General features: G+C 44.6%; 1 protein-coding gene across 1 annotated transcript in view; it reads right to left on the bottom strand.

The window, feature by feature from the left end:
* The window catches only part of LOC118146666 (uncharacterized), a 102,278-nt gene that overhangs the window by 45,934 nt on the left and 43,514 nt on the right, over nucleotides 1-12,830 (bottom strand). The gene's annotated exons all lie outside the window — the stretch shown is intronic.

Here is a 12,830-nt window from a genome sequence, read left to right as displayed (position 1 = left end):
CTTATTGATTCCCAGTGCTGGGATCCGAGCAACCCACTGTGGCAGCCTAAATAGCAGCGATAAGACTGATGGTGCTCTTCTGCCCGGGAATCTCTGGTCTGGCTTCCCTCTTGAGTCCGCAACAAGCGGCTCTGACTTCCCGGAGCGCCAAACTCCGGTCAGTAGGGGAAGCAGTCCCGTTGGCTCTGCATGAAGAGCTGCTGCGCCGAGACGCCGGCAAAACCGCTGCGGTGGCCACAAGAGTCGCGCTGGCGACCCGTGGGGCTCCTCCACTGGGAATCGGCTAATCGGTGAGTGACGAAAATTCGTCTAATGATGTGGCGTCGTCTCGTTCTCTGAGCTTTCACTGGGAGCTACAATCCTGAGCTGTTAGTGGTCGGCCATCTTGGATCGATCTTGCCTGGGGTTCCTAACTTTTGTATTTTTAGTAGAAACAGAGTTTCATCATGTTGGCCAGGCTGGTCTCAAATTCCATACCTCAGGTGATCCACCCATTTCGGCTTCCTGAAGTGCTGGGATGACAGGCGAGAGCCACCCTGCCTAGCTAGGTTTATTCTTTTTCATGTAATGGAAACTCAGAGGCAGGGAGATCACGACTGGATGGCAGCTCCACAATCAAGTTCCCAGGCCTTTTCTATCTTTCTGGTCCACATCTTTAACATGTGACTTCCATCTGCAAGGTTGCTTCATTGTCCAAATGGCTCCTGGATTTCCAAACCTCACATCCACATTCCAGAAAGCAAGAAGGTACAAGAAGCGAAAGAGGGTCTATAGGGGTCTGTCCTCCTTTCAAAGAACTTCTCTGCAAGTCCTACCCAATTACTTCTGTATACATCTCACTGATGTAAGATCTTCTCCATAGATACAGGAGAAACAAGAGTATGTCATCTTAAGGACACGTTTTGCTATCTACAACATAACAGAGTTTTGTTAGTAAAGAAGAAGGAGAAAGCAGACACTGTGTGGGCAGCTAGAGTGTCTGCCATACAGTGAGTTTCACATATACTTCAAACCATAGGGGGAAATCTGCTAATTCTCATTTCATTAACATGCAAGCCAAGTAGTTCTTGCTAAGCTTTCCAAACTCACCAAGCAGGTGTGCTCTCTCAGTAGTAGATTCATAGCAGAATGTTTCAATAATGTCTTAATGTGAAGGCACCATTATTACATAAACTAGAGACCTTCTAGGTCCTAGTGAGAGAATATCGAACACAAACTGGCCTATCCTTCAAACAAACTGCCTTAAACCTTGATCAGGCTAGCTGGTGAAGTCCAGAGGCAGTGGGCCTTGGAGGTGTTTTGGGCAGAATGACTCCTGATAAAAGTTGAGGCTAGGCCAGGCGCGGTGGGTCACACCAGTAATCTCAGCTCTTTGGGAGGCCAAGGTGTATGGGTCAGGAATTTGAGACCAGCCTGGCCAACATGGTGAAACCCCATCTCTACTAAAAATACAAAATTAGCTGGGCATGGTGGCATGTGCCTGTAATCCCAGTTACTTGGGAGGCTGAGGCAGGAGAATTGCTTGAACCTGGGAGGTAGAGGTTGCAGTGAGCTGAGATTGTGCCATTGCACTCCAGCCTGGGCAACAAAAATGAAACTCCATATAAAAAAAAAAAAAAGTTGAGGATTGAGGGTACGTGTTTCTTTGCCACATCCACAGGGAGAGAATAAGCCTGTTTTCCCAGTAGTCTCCCTTAAGTGCAAGGAAAAGACTTCCCAGCAACCTTCTGTGCAACTTTTCGTCGGTCACATGAGACAGGGTCTCACTCTGTCTCCGAGGCTGGAGTGCAATCTTGCGATCACAGCTAACTGCAGCCTTGAACTTCTCGTCTAACGTGATCCTCCTGTCTCAGCCGCCTGAGTACCTGGGACCACAGGTACCATGCTCAGCTAATAAGATGCCCCTCCTTAAGGCATGGAACAGAAGATAAGAACACTGTAGGCTAAAAGGGCTACCGAATTTACCGTGATTTCAGTTTCCCCAACCAGATTGCTGCTAGAGAGAGGTGAAGGACAATTTTATCTATAGCATTTTCCCCCAAACATAGCCGAAGACATTTTCGTATTCCTGTGTCCTTATCATGAAATACGATGTATTGCAATATTCTTGTATTTGTTTGTTGGTTTGGTTGGTTGGTTGGTTTGGTTTTTGAGACAGAGTCTGGCTCTGCCGCTCAGGCTGGAGTGCAGTGGTGCAGTCTCGGCTCACTGCAACCTCCAACTCCCAGGTTCTAGCAATTCTCCTGCCTCAGCCTCCCAGGTAGCTGGGATTACAGGTGCACGCCACCACACCTGGCTAATTTTTGTATTTTTAGTAGAAATGGGTTTTCACCATGTTGGCCAGGTCTAACGCATGACCTCAGGTGATCTGCCTGCCTCGGCCTCCCAAAATGCTGGGATTATAGGCATGAGCCACGACTCCCAGCCTAAAGTTCTTGACAAATGGTTGAAAATATTTATTGCTCATGGATGGGAGTATCATAAACATGGTAAATATGGAATTTGTCAAATACAAATGAGAAAATGGAAAGAAATGGAAAAAGTAAAGCTACATAAATTCATAGCCTCACTGTTGTGTTTAGCAAGAGTTTATTTTTCCCTACATGGGAATTCTTTTTTTTTTTTTTTTGAGACAGAGTTTCCCTCTTATTGTCCAGGCTGGAGTGCAATGGCTCAATCTTGGCTCACCACAACCTCCACCTCCTGGGTTCAAGCAATTCTCCTGCCTCAGCCTCCTGAGTAGCTGGGATTACAGGCATGTGCCACCACGCCTGGATAATTTTGTGTTTTTAGTAGAGACAGGGTTTCTCTATGTTGGTTAGACTGGTCTCAATCTCCCGACCTCAGGTGATCCACCTGCCTTGGCCTCCCCAAGTGCTGGGGTTACAGGTGTGAGCCACTGTGCCCAGCCGAATATTGATATTTTTCTAAGAAAAAATTTAAAGTGTGTGATTAATTCTTACACCCTTTATAGGTTTTTTTTTTTAAGTTTTATGATTTTGAAATGGAGTTTCACTCTTGTTGTCCAAGCTAGAGTGTAACAGTGTGATCTTGGCTCACTGCAACCTCTAGCTCCCAGGTTCAAGCAATTCTCCTGCCTCAGCCTCCCAAGTAGCTGGGATTACAGGCACATGCCACCACACCCGACTAAGTTTTTATATTTTTAGTAGAGATGGGGTTTCACCATGTTAGCCAGGCTGGTCTCGAACTCCTGACCTAAGGTGATCTGCCTGCCTTGGCCTCCCAAAGTGCTGGGATTACAGGCATGAGACACCGCGCCTAGTAATTTTTAAATATTTTAGGATTCACCTTTTACTGAATTTTGTGAAATAATCTAATGACGGAAAGAACTATGTCTAGACACTAAGAGCAGGAAGAGTTATTAGGTTTTTGTAGCTTCTGGTTTCCATTGAAGAGGGGCTTCTGATACAGTAGAAATCCCTGCTTCCCTCTACCCGACTCTATCTTTCTTCTGTGGGACTGGGAGTGACGTGTCTGAAAGGTAAGTTGCAGATAAAGAACTGAGCAGGTATATCCAATGTGAAAACCTATTATTTCTCACTGTATTTTTCACTATTTTACATTTATTATCATGATACACTGGAATTTATTTCTTTATCTGCAAAAAGAGCATAAATTTAGTTTTTAAATATAAACTCATTCCATATTTTGTCCTTTACCTGTTTTAAAGATATGCACTAAAATATTTTTCTTACTGTAGTTACCCTTGGAATTTTCACCACCTACCTTGACAAAACCTAACGATGATTCAAGTCGTCAGCTTTACACCAAATCATCCTTTAACTCCAGTCACCCCCTTCTCAGGTTACATTGCTATTGGGTCTAACCAGGCCTTTTATTTTCTTTTTAATTTTTTTTTTTACAGAAAATTTTTCACAGTAAAATTAAGAGGAAAGTACAGCCTGAGTGTGGTGGCTCATGCCTCTAATCCCAGCACTTTGGGAGGCTGAGGTGAGCAGATCACTTAAGGTCAGGAGTTTGAGACCAGCCTGGCTAACATGGTAAAACCCTGTGTCTACTAAAAATACAAAAATTAGCCAGGCACGGCGGTGGGTGCCTGTAGTCCCAGCTACTCAGGAGGCGGAGGCAGGAGAATTGCTTGAACCCAGGAGACAGAAGTTGCGGTGCACAGGATTGCACCACTGCACTCTAGCCTGGGTAACAGAGAGAGACCCTGTCTCAAAAAAAAAAAAAAAAAGAGGGAAGTACTGATGTTTTCCATACACTCCCTGCCTCCACAGGTGCACAGCCTCACCCATTATAAACATCCTCCACCAGAGCGGTACCTCTGCTATAACCCATGAACCTACATTGACACATCATTTTCACCCAAAGCCCATACTTTACGTTAGGGTTTACTCTTGGTATTGTGTATTCTATGGGTTTGGATAAATGTATAAAGACAATGTCTCCGCCATTGTAGTGTCATACAGGGTATTTTCACTGTCCTGGAAATCTTTCATGTTCCACATAGTCATCCTTCCCTCTCTGCTAACCTGACACCACTGATCTTTTTATTGTCACCATAATTTTGCCTATTCCAGGATGCTGTATAGTTGGGATAACACAATCTGTAGACTTTTCAGATTGGTTTATTTCACTTAGCAATCTGCAATTAAGGTTCCTCCATGTCTTTTCATGACTTGATATCTCATTTATTTATTTATTTATTTAATTTTTTGAGACACAGTCTCACTCTGTCCCCAGGCTGGAGTGCAATGGCGCCATCTTGGCTCACTACAACCTCTGCCTCCCAGGTTCAAGCAATTCCCTGCCTCAGCCTCCTAAGTAGCTGGGACTACAGGCATGCACCATCACCCCCGGCTAATTGTTCATATTTTTAGTAGAGATGAGTTTTCACCATGTTGGCCAGGATGGTCTCGATCTCCTGACCTCGTGATCAGCTACCTCAGCCTCCCAAAGTGCTGGGATTACAGGTGTGAGCCACTGCACCTGGCCGGTAGTTCATTTATTTTTACTGCCGAACAAGATTTCATTGTTTGGATGTGCCACAGTTTATCTGCTCAACTACGGAAGGTGCTCTTGCCGGTTTTCTTTAGCCCCACAAGTTGGACAATATTATTGCTTTCTAACCACCAATGTTCGTTTAGAATGACCCACACTTCACATCTTTTGTCCAGGATCGCTTTCGTTCTTTGTGAAATATATATCCTCTGTAAATTCCTAGTAGAAAGCAAGTTGCTTTTTATTTATCCTTCTTGGCATTTATAGGAATTTCTGAATCTATGAATTACTTTAATCAGTTATGAAAAATTCTCAGCAACTATTACTTTAGTATTGCCTCTCCCTCATTCTGTTAGCTCCTTCGAGAACTTGTAGGACGTGTATGGCAACTTCTCACTTTACAGGCACATATCTTTTTTTTTTTCTGAGATGGAGTCTTACTCTGTCACCCAGGCTAGCCTTCAGTGGTGTGATCTCGGCTCACTGCAAACTCCACCTCCCAGGTTCAAGCGATTCTCCTGCCTCAGCTTCCCAAGCAGCTGCAATTACAGGTGCCCAACACCACACCTGGCTAATTTTTGTATTTTTAGTAAAGATGGGGTTTCACCATGTTGGCTAGACTGGTCTCGAGCTCCTGACCTCAAGTGATCCACCGCCTTGGCCTCCCAAAGTGCTGGGATTACAGGTGTGAGCCACCACACCAGCCTACAAGTACTTAGGTTAGTGAGTGTCTAGGTCTGTTAAAACTGCTATAGCAAAAACACCATTGACTGGGTGGCTTATAAACAGCAAAAAATTATTTCTCACAGGTCTGGAGGCTGGGAAGTCTAAGATCAAGGTGGCAGCATGGTCAGGTTCTGGTGAGGGCCCCTTTCCTGGTTCATAGATGGCTGTCTTCTTGCTGTTTCACGGGGACGGAGTGGGATGGGCTGTCTGTGGGGCCTCTTTTTAAAAGGTACTAATCTCATCGTGTGCCCTTAAGACTTAATCACCTCCCAAAGGCTCCACCTTCTAATACCATCACCTCGGGGCTTGGGATTTCAACATAGGAATTTCTGGGGAACATGAGCACGTAGACCATAGCGAGCAGTCTCTCGCAGTCTCTATTTCTTGTTTCTGGACTACAGTCTTTGAAATTCCTACAGATTGACCCTCTAGTTCACTATTTAAACGTTTCCAGTATGCTGTTTAACTTTTCTGTTTTTTCCTAACATTCTACCATGATAATTTTCAAACTATGGATAAGTTGAAAGAATATTACGTTAAACTCCCATACACCCATCATCTATGTTTTACAATTAATATTTTACTGTCCTTGTTTTGTCACATATCTTTCCACTGTTGACCTCTCTATGCACAATCTCAACACTGTGCACACCAAAGTCAGTTGCAGCATCAGTGTATTTACTTCTGAATCTTCCATTTAGTTTTCATTTTAGATTGACATGATTTCCATTTCTAAAAGGTCCATTTACTCCTCTTTCATATGTAGCCAGTCATTTCTGATGGTCTCTTACTCATCACTTCTCTTTCCAATTTTTTTCATTTTTTAAATATATATTTACTTTATAGTCTGTAAAGTTCTCAGATTTAGCAATTAAAAATACAGAATGGGCCAGGCATGGTGGCTCATGCCGTTAATCCCAGGACATTGGGAGGCCAAGGTGGGTGGATCAGTCAAGGTCAGGAGTTTGAGACCAGCCTGACCAACATGGTGAAACCTTGTCTCTACTAAGAATACAAAAATTAGCTGGTTATGGTAGTGCATGCCTGTCATACCTGCTCAAGAAGCCAAGGCGGGAGAATCGCTTGAACCCGGGAGGAGGAGGCTGCAGTGAGCCAAGATTGGGCCACTGCACTCCAGCCTGGGTGACAGAGTAAGATCCTATCTCAAAATAAATAAATAAACAAAAATTAAAAAAATAAAAATACAGAATGTAGGCCAGGTGTGGTGGCTCAAGGCTGTAATCCCAAAGCTTTCAGAGGCTGGGGTGGGAGGATCACTTGAGCCTGGGAGGTCAAGGTTGCAGTGAGCCATGGTTCCACCACTGCATTCCAGCCTGGGCAACAGAGTGAGATCCTGTCTCAAAAAATATATACATAATTTTTTAAAAATAATAAAAACACAAATACAAAATGCCAAATTAAATTTGAATTTCGGGTAATTAACAAATAAGGTTTTAGTCTAAGTTTGTCCCAAATATTGTGTGGGACATACTTATACTAAACATTTATTCATTGCTTATCTGAAATTCAAAGTTAGCTGAGAACCCCCTATTTTATCTGGCTACTATCTGGTAACTCCCCTATCTAAAGTCTGTAGGGCTGATTGGCTTGTATTGCTGAATCTTACTCGTGAAAACATGTTTGCTTATGTATTTTGTGATTTGGGGTTGTTAGCTTATCTTTTTAAAAATTTCTCTGTCACACTTCTTTCACACATAGGTAGAGGCTACATTCCTCCAAGGAGCTGCATCTGCTTCTTCCAGGTGTCTGAGGCATTGCAGATCTGGTCCACTTTTTTTTTCTTTTTTTTTTTGAAATGGAGTCTCGCTCTTTTGCCCAGGCTGGAGTGCAGTGCTGTGATCACTGCTCACTGTAGCCTGAACCTCCCGGGCTCCAGTGACCCTCCCACGTCAGCACCCAGAGTAGCTGAGACTACAGGCACATGCCACCACACCCAGCTAATTTTTGTATGTTTAATAGAGACGGCATTTCACCATGTTGCCGGGCTGCTTTCAAACTCGGGCTCGAGTGATCCACCCACCTCATCCTCACAAAGTGCTGACATTATAGGCATGAGCCATTGCACCCAGCTTCTCATTCTTTTTTTTTTTTAGACAGAGACTTACTCTGTTGCCCTGGTTGGAGTGCAGTGGCACAACTCAGCTCACTGCAACCTCTGCCTCCTGACTGAGTTCAAGCAATTCTCATGTCTCAGCCTCCCAAGTTTCTGGGACTACAGGCATGTACCACTACACCCAGCTATTTTTTGTATTTTTAGTAGAGATGGGGTTTCATCATGTTGGCCAGGCTGGTCTCGAACTATAACCTCCACCTCCCAGGTTCAAGTGATTCTCCTGCCTCAGCCTCCCGAGTAGCTGGAATTACAGGTACATGCCACCATGCCCGGCTAATTTTTGTAATTTTAGTAGAGGCAGGGTTTCAGCATGTTGGCCAGGCTGGTCTCAAATTCCTGACCTTAGGTGATCTACCTGCCTCAGCCTCTCAAAGTGCTGGGATTACTGGTGTGAGCCACTGCGTCTGGCCGTCATTCAATTCTTTTCCTCAGTGTCTTACACTGCTGAGTCCTGGCTTTATTGTTTTGAGGAGTGGGAAACTCCCCACCCTATACAGATTCAATCCTTATACAGGCACACTCTACTTCCTTACCCTTTGCCTTACAGCACTTCACAGATATTATTTTTTTACATATTGAAGATTTGTGGCAGCCCTGCATTGAGCAAGTCTATCAGCACCGTTTTGCAATACCGTGTACTTACTTTGTGTCTTGGGGTCACATTTCAGTAATTCTCACAACACAGTTGACCCTTGAAAAACACAGGTTTCTCAAGGGTCAACTGTGGATCCACTTATACACTGATGTTTTTTCTTTGAAAGTTACTTAGAGGCCAGGTATAGTAGCTCATGCCTGTAATCCCAGCACTTTGAGATGCTGAAGTGGGCGGATCACTTGAGGCCAGGAGTTTGAGATCAGCTTGGGCAACGTCATGAAACCTCCAGTCTCCACTAAACAGAAAAATTAGCCATATATAGTGGCGCATGCCTGTATTTCCAGCAACTCAGGAGGTTGAAGCAGAATTGTTTGAACTCAAGAGGTGGAGTTTGCAGTGAGCCAAGATGGAGCCATTGCACTCCAGCCTGGGCACAAGAGCCAGACTCCATCTCAAAAAAAGAAAGGTACACAGTATGCCTGTCTCTCCTGTCTCCCCTTCCACCTTCTCCACATTTGCCACCTCTGAGACAGCAAAACCAACCCTTCTTCTTCTTCATTTTCCTCCACCTACTCAACGTGATGATGAGGACTTCCACTTAATAAATTGTAAATTGCCAATATAGTTTTCTTCCTATTTTATTTATTTTTTTTAGGTGGAGTTTTGCTCTTTCACCAAGTCTGGAGTACAGTGGCGAGATCTCCGCTCACTGCAATCTCCACTTTCCATTTTCAAATGATTCTCCTGTCTCAGCCTCCCGAGTAGCTGGGATTACAGGCACCCACCACCACACCCAGCTAATTTTTAGGGCTTTTTTTTAGTAGAGACAGGGTTTCACCATGTTGACCCAGATGGTCTCTATCTCCTGACCTTGTGATCTGCCCGCCTTGGCCTCCCAAAGTGCTGGGATTACAGGCCTGAGCCACCCTGTAATCCAGCCATGATTTTCTTAATAACATTTTCTTTTCTCTAGTTTACTTTTTGGTAAGAATATAGTATCTAACACATATGACAGACAAAATATGTGTGAATTGACTTGATGTTATCAGTAAGGCTTGTGGTCAACAGAAGGCTCTGAGTAGTTAAGTTTTTGAGAAGTCCCAGAGAGAGTGGAGTAACAGATGTGGAGACTAGGAAGCATGGGAGGATGGAAGGGGGGCTGAGGGATGAGAAGTGACTTAATAGGTACAATGGACACCATTCGGGTGACAGCTGCACTAAAAGCCCAGACTTCACTGCCACACAAAATATCCATCTGACAAAACTGTACCTGAACCCCTTAAATCTATAATTTAATATGAAGGCCGGGTGTGGTGGCTCATGCCTGTAATCCCAGCACTTAGGGAGGCAGAGGCAGAGGCAGGCAGATCACCTGAGGTCAGGAATTTGAGACCAGCCTGGCCAACATGGTGAAACCCTGCCTCTACTAAAAATACAAAAATTAGCTGGGCATAGTGGCACGTGCCTGTAATTCTAGCTACTCAGGAGGCTGAGGCAGGAGAATCGCTTGAACTGGGGAGGTGGAGGTTATAGCGAGCTGAGTTTGCATCATTGCACTCACTCCAGCCTGGGCAACACAGCAAGACTTTGCCTCAAAAAAAAAGTTTTTGAAGCCAGGCATGGCAGCTCATACCAATGCCAGTGTTTTGGGAAGCTGAGGTGGGGGTCACTTGAAGCCAGGAGTTTCAGACCAGCCAGGGCAATATGGTGAGACCCATCTCTACAAAAAGTTAAACAAATTATCTGGACTTGGTGGTGCATTCCTGTTGCAGTCCTAGCTACTTGGCAGACTAGGACAGGAGGATTGCTTGGGCACAGGTTCAAGCCTGCAGTGAGCCATGATCACACCACTGCACTCCAGGCTGGGCGGCAGAACAAGACTCCATCTCTAAAAAAAAAGTTAAAAGTTATATGTGAATTTTCAACTAAGTAGGGGCTGGCACCCCTCAGTCCTGCCTTGTTCAAGGATCAGCTGTATTTCATACTCTTTTTTTTTAAGAGACAGAGTCTTGCTCTGTTACTCGGGCTGGAGTGCAGTAGTGTGATCACAGCTCACTACAGCCTTTAACTCCTGGGCTCAAGTGATCCTCTTGCCTCAGCCTCCCAAAGCACTGAGATTATAGGCATGAGCCACCATGCCCAGCCTCAAACATTATGACGTAGATGATGTGTGTTATGATGATCTGTGATGAGTGATCTTTGATGTTATCATTGTAATTGTTTTTTGATGCCACCAACTGCACCCATAATTGTTCAATGTGTTCTGACTGCTCCACCAAACGGCTATTCCCCCATTTCTCTCCCTCTCCTCAGGCCTCCCTATTTCCCGAGACACAGCAATATTGAAATTCGGCCAGTTAATAACACTGCAGTGGACTCTAAGTATTCAAGTGAGAGGACGAGTTGTACATCTCTCACTTTAAATCAAAAACTAGAAATGATTAAGCTTAGTGGAAGGTATTTCAAAAGCTGAAACAGGCCCGGGCTGGGTGCAGTGGCTCATGCCTGTCATCTCAGCACTTTGAAGGGCCAAGGGGGCTGAATCACCTGAGGTCAGGAGTTTGAGACCAGCCTGGCCAACATGGCAAAACCCCATCTCTACTAAAAATACAAAAATTAACCGCGTGTTGTGGTGTGCACCTGTAATCCCAGCTACTTGGAAGGCTGAGGTAGGAGAATCATTTGAACCCAGGAGGCGAAGGTTGCAGTGAGCTGAGATTGCACCACTGCACTCCAGCCTGGGTGACAGAGCAAAACTCAGCCTCCAAAAAAACTGAAACAAGCCCCAAATCTAGGCCTCTTGTGCCAAACAGTTAGCCAAGTTGTGAATGCAAAGGAAAAGTTGTTGAGGGCATTAAAAGCGCTTCACCAGTGAACACATGCATGACAAGAGATGGAAACAGCCTTTCGCTGGTAGAGAGGAAGTTCGAGTGGTTTGGACAGAAGATGACAAAGCTGCAGAAGAAAAGCTGGAAGTTTGCAGAGGTTGGTTCATGAGGTTTAGGGAAAAGGCATGGTCATAACATCAGTTTGCATGGCGAGGCGGCAGGTGCGGATGGAGAAGCTGCAGCAAGTTCCGAAAGGATCCAGCTAAGATCACTGATAAATGCATTAAACCAAACCACAGGTTTTCAGTACAGTCAAACTAGTCTTCTACTGGAGGAAGATGCCATCCAGGGCTTTCATATCTAGAGAGAAGTCAACGCCTGGCTTCAAAGCTTCAAAGGACAGGCTGCCTCCTGTCAGGGCTAATGCACCTGGCGACTTTAATTTGAAGCCAGTGCTCATTGACCATTCTGAAAATCCTAGGGCCTCTAAGAATTTTTCTAAATCTCCTCCACCTGTGCTCTAGAAATAGAAAGACAAAGTCTGGGTGATAGCACATGTATCTACAGCACGGTTTACTGAATATTGTAGGCCCGCTGTTGAAACTTACTGCCCAGAAAAAAAAATGATTCCTTTCAGAATATTACTGTTTACTAACAATACACCAAGAGCGCCGATGGAGATGTGCAAGGAGATCAGTGTTGTTTTCATGCCTGTAACACAATATCCATTCTGCAGTAACTTTTTTTCTTTTTGACACAGTTTTGCTCTTGTCACCCAGGCTGGAGTGCAGTGGTGTGATCTCGGCTCACTGCAACCTCTGCCACCCAGGTTCAAGTGATTCTCCTGCCTCAGCCTCCCAAGCAGCTGGGATTACTAGCGTGCGCCAACATCTGGCTAATTTTTTGTATTTTTAGTAGAGACAGGGTTCCTACCACGTTGGCCAGACTGATCTCAAGCTCCTGACCTCAAGTGATCTTCCCGCCTCAGCCTCTCAAAGTGTTGAGATTACAGGCATGAGCCACTGTGCCTGGCCTGTGGAGTAATTTTGACTTTCAAATTTTATTATTTAAGAAATACACTTCATAAGGCCATGGCTGCCACAGACAGTGATTCCTCAGATGGATATGGGCAAAGCAAATTGAAAACCTTCTGGAAAGAATTCACCATTCTAGATGCCATTAGGAACATTTGTGACTCATGACAAGAGATCAAAATATCAACATTAACAGGAGTTTGGGAGAAGTCAACCCTCATGGATGACTTTGAGGGACTCACGACTTCAATAGAGGAGGCAACCGTGGATGTGGTGGAAACAGCAAGAGAACTAGAACTAGAAGCGGAGCCTGCAGATGGGAGTGAATTGCTGAAACTGCGTGATAAAGCTCAAACAGATGAAGAGTTGCTGCTATGGATGAGCAAAGGAAGTGGTTTATGGAGATAGAATCTACTGGTGAAGATGCTGTGAACACTATTGAAATGACAACAAAGATGTAGTATATTTCATCAATTAATAAAGCAGCAGCAGGCTTTGAGAGGTTCGGCTCTAATTTTGAAAATTCT

The sequence above is a fragment of the Callithrix jacchus genome, chromosome 13 (genome assembly GCF_049354715.1).
Source record: "Callithrix jacchus isolate 240 chromosome 13, calJac240_pri, whole genome shotgun sequence".
Taxonomy (NCBI): Eukaryota; Metazoa; Chordata; class Mammalia; order Primates; family Cebidae; genus Callithrix; species Callithrix jacchus.
The sequence above is the reverse complement of the archived record's forward strand: the minus strand, read 5'-3'. Positions and strand labels throughout refer to the sequence as shown.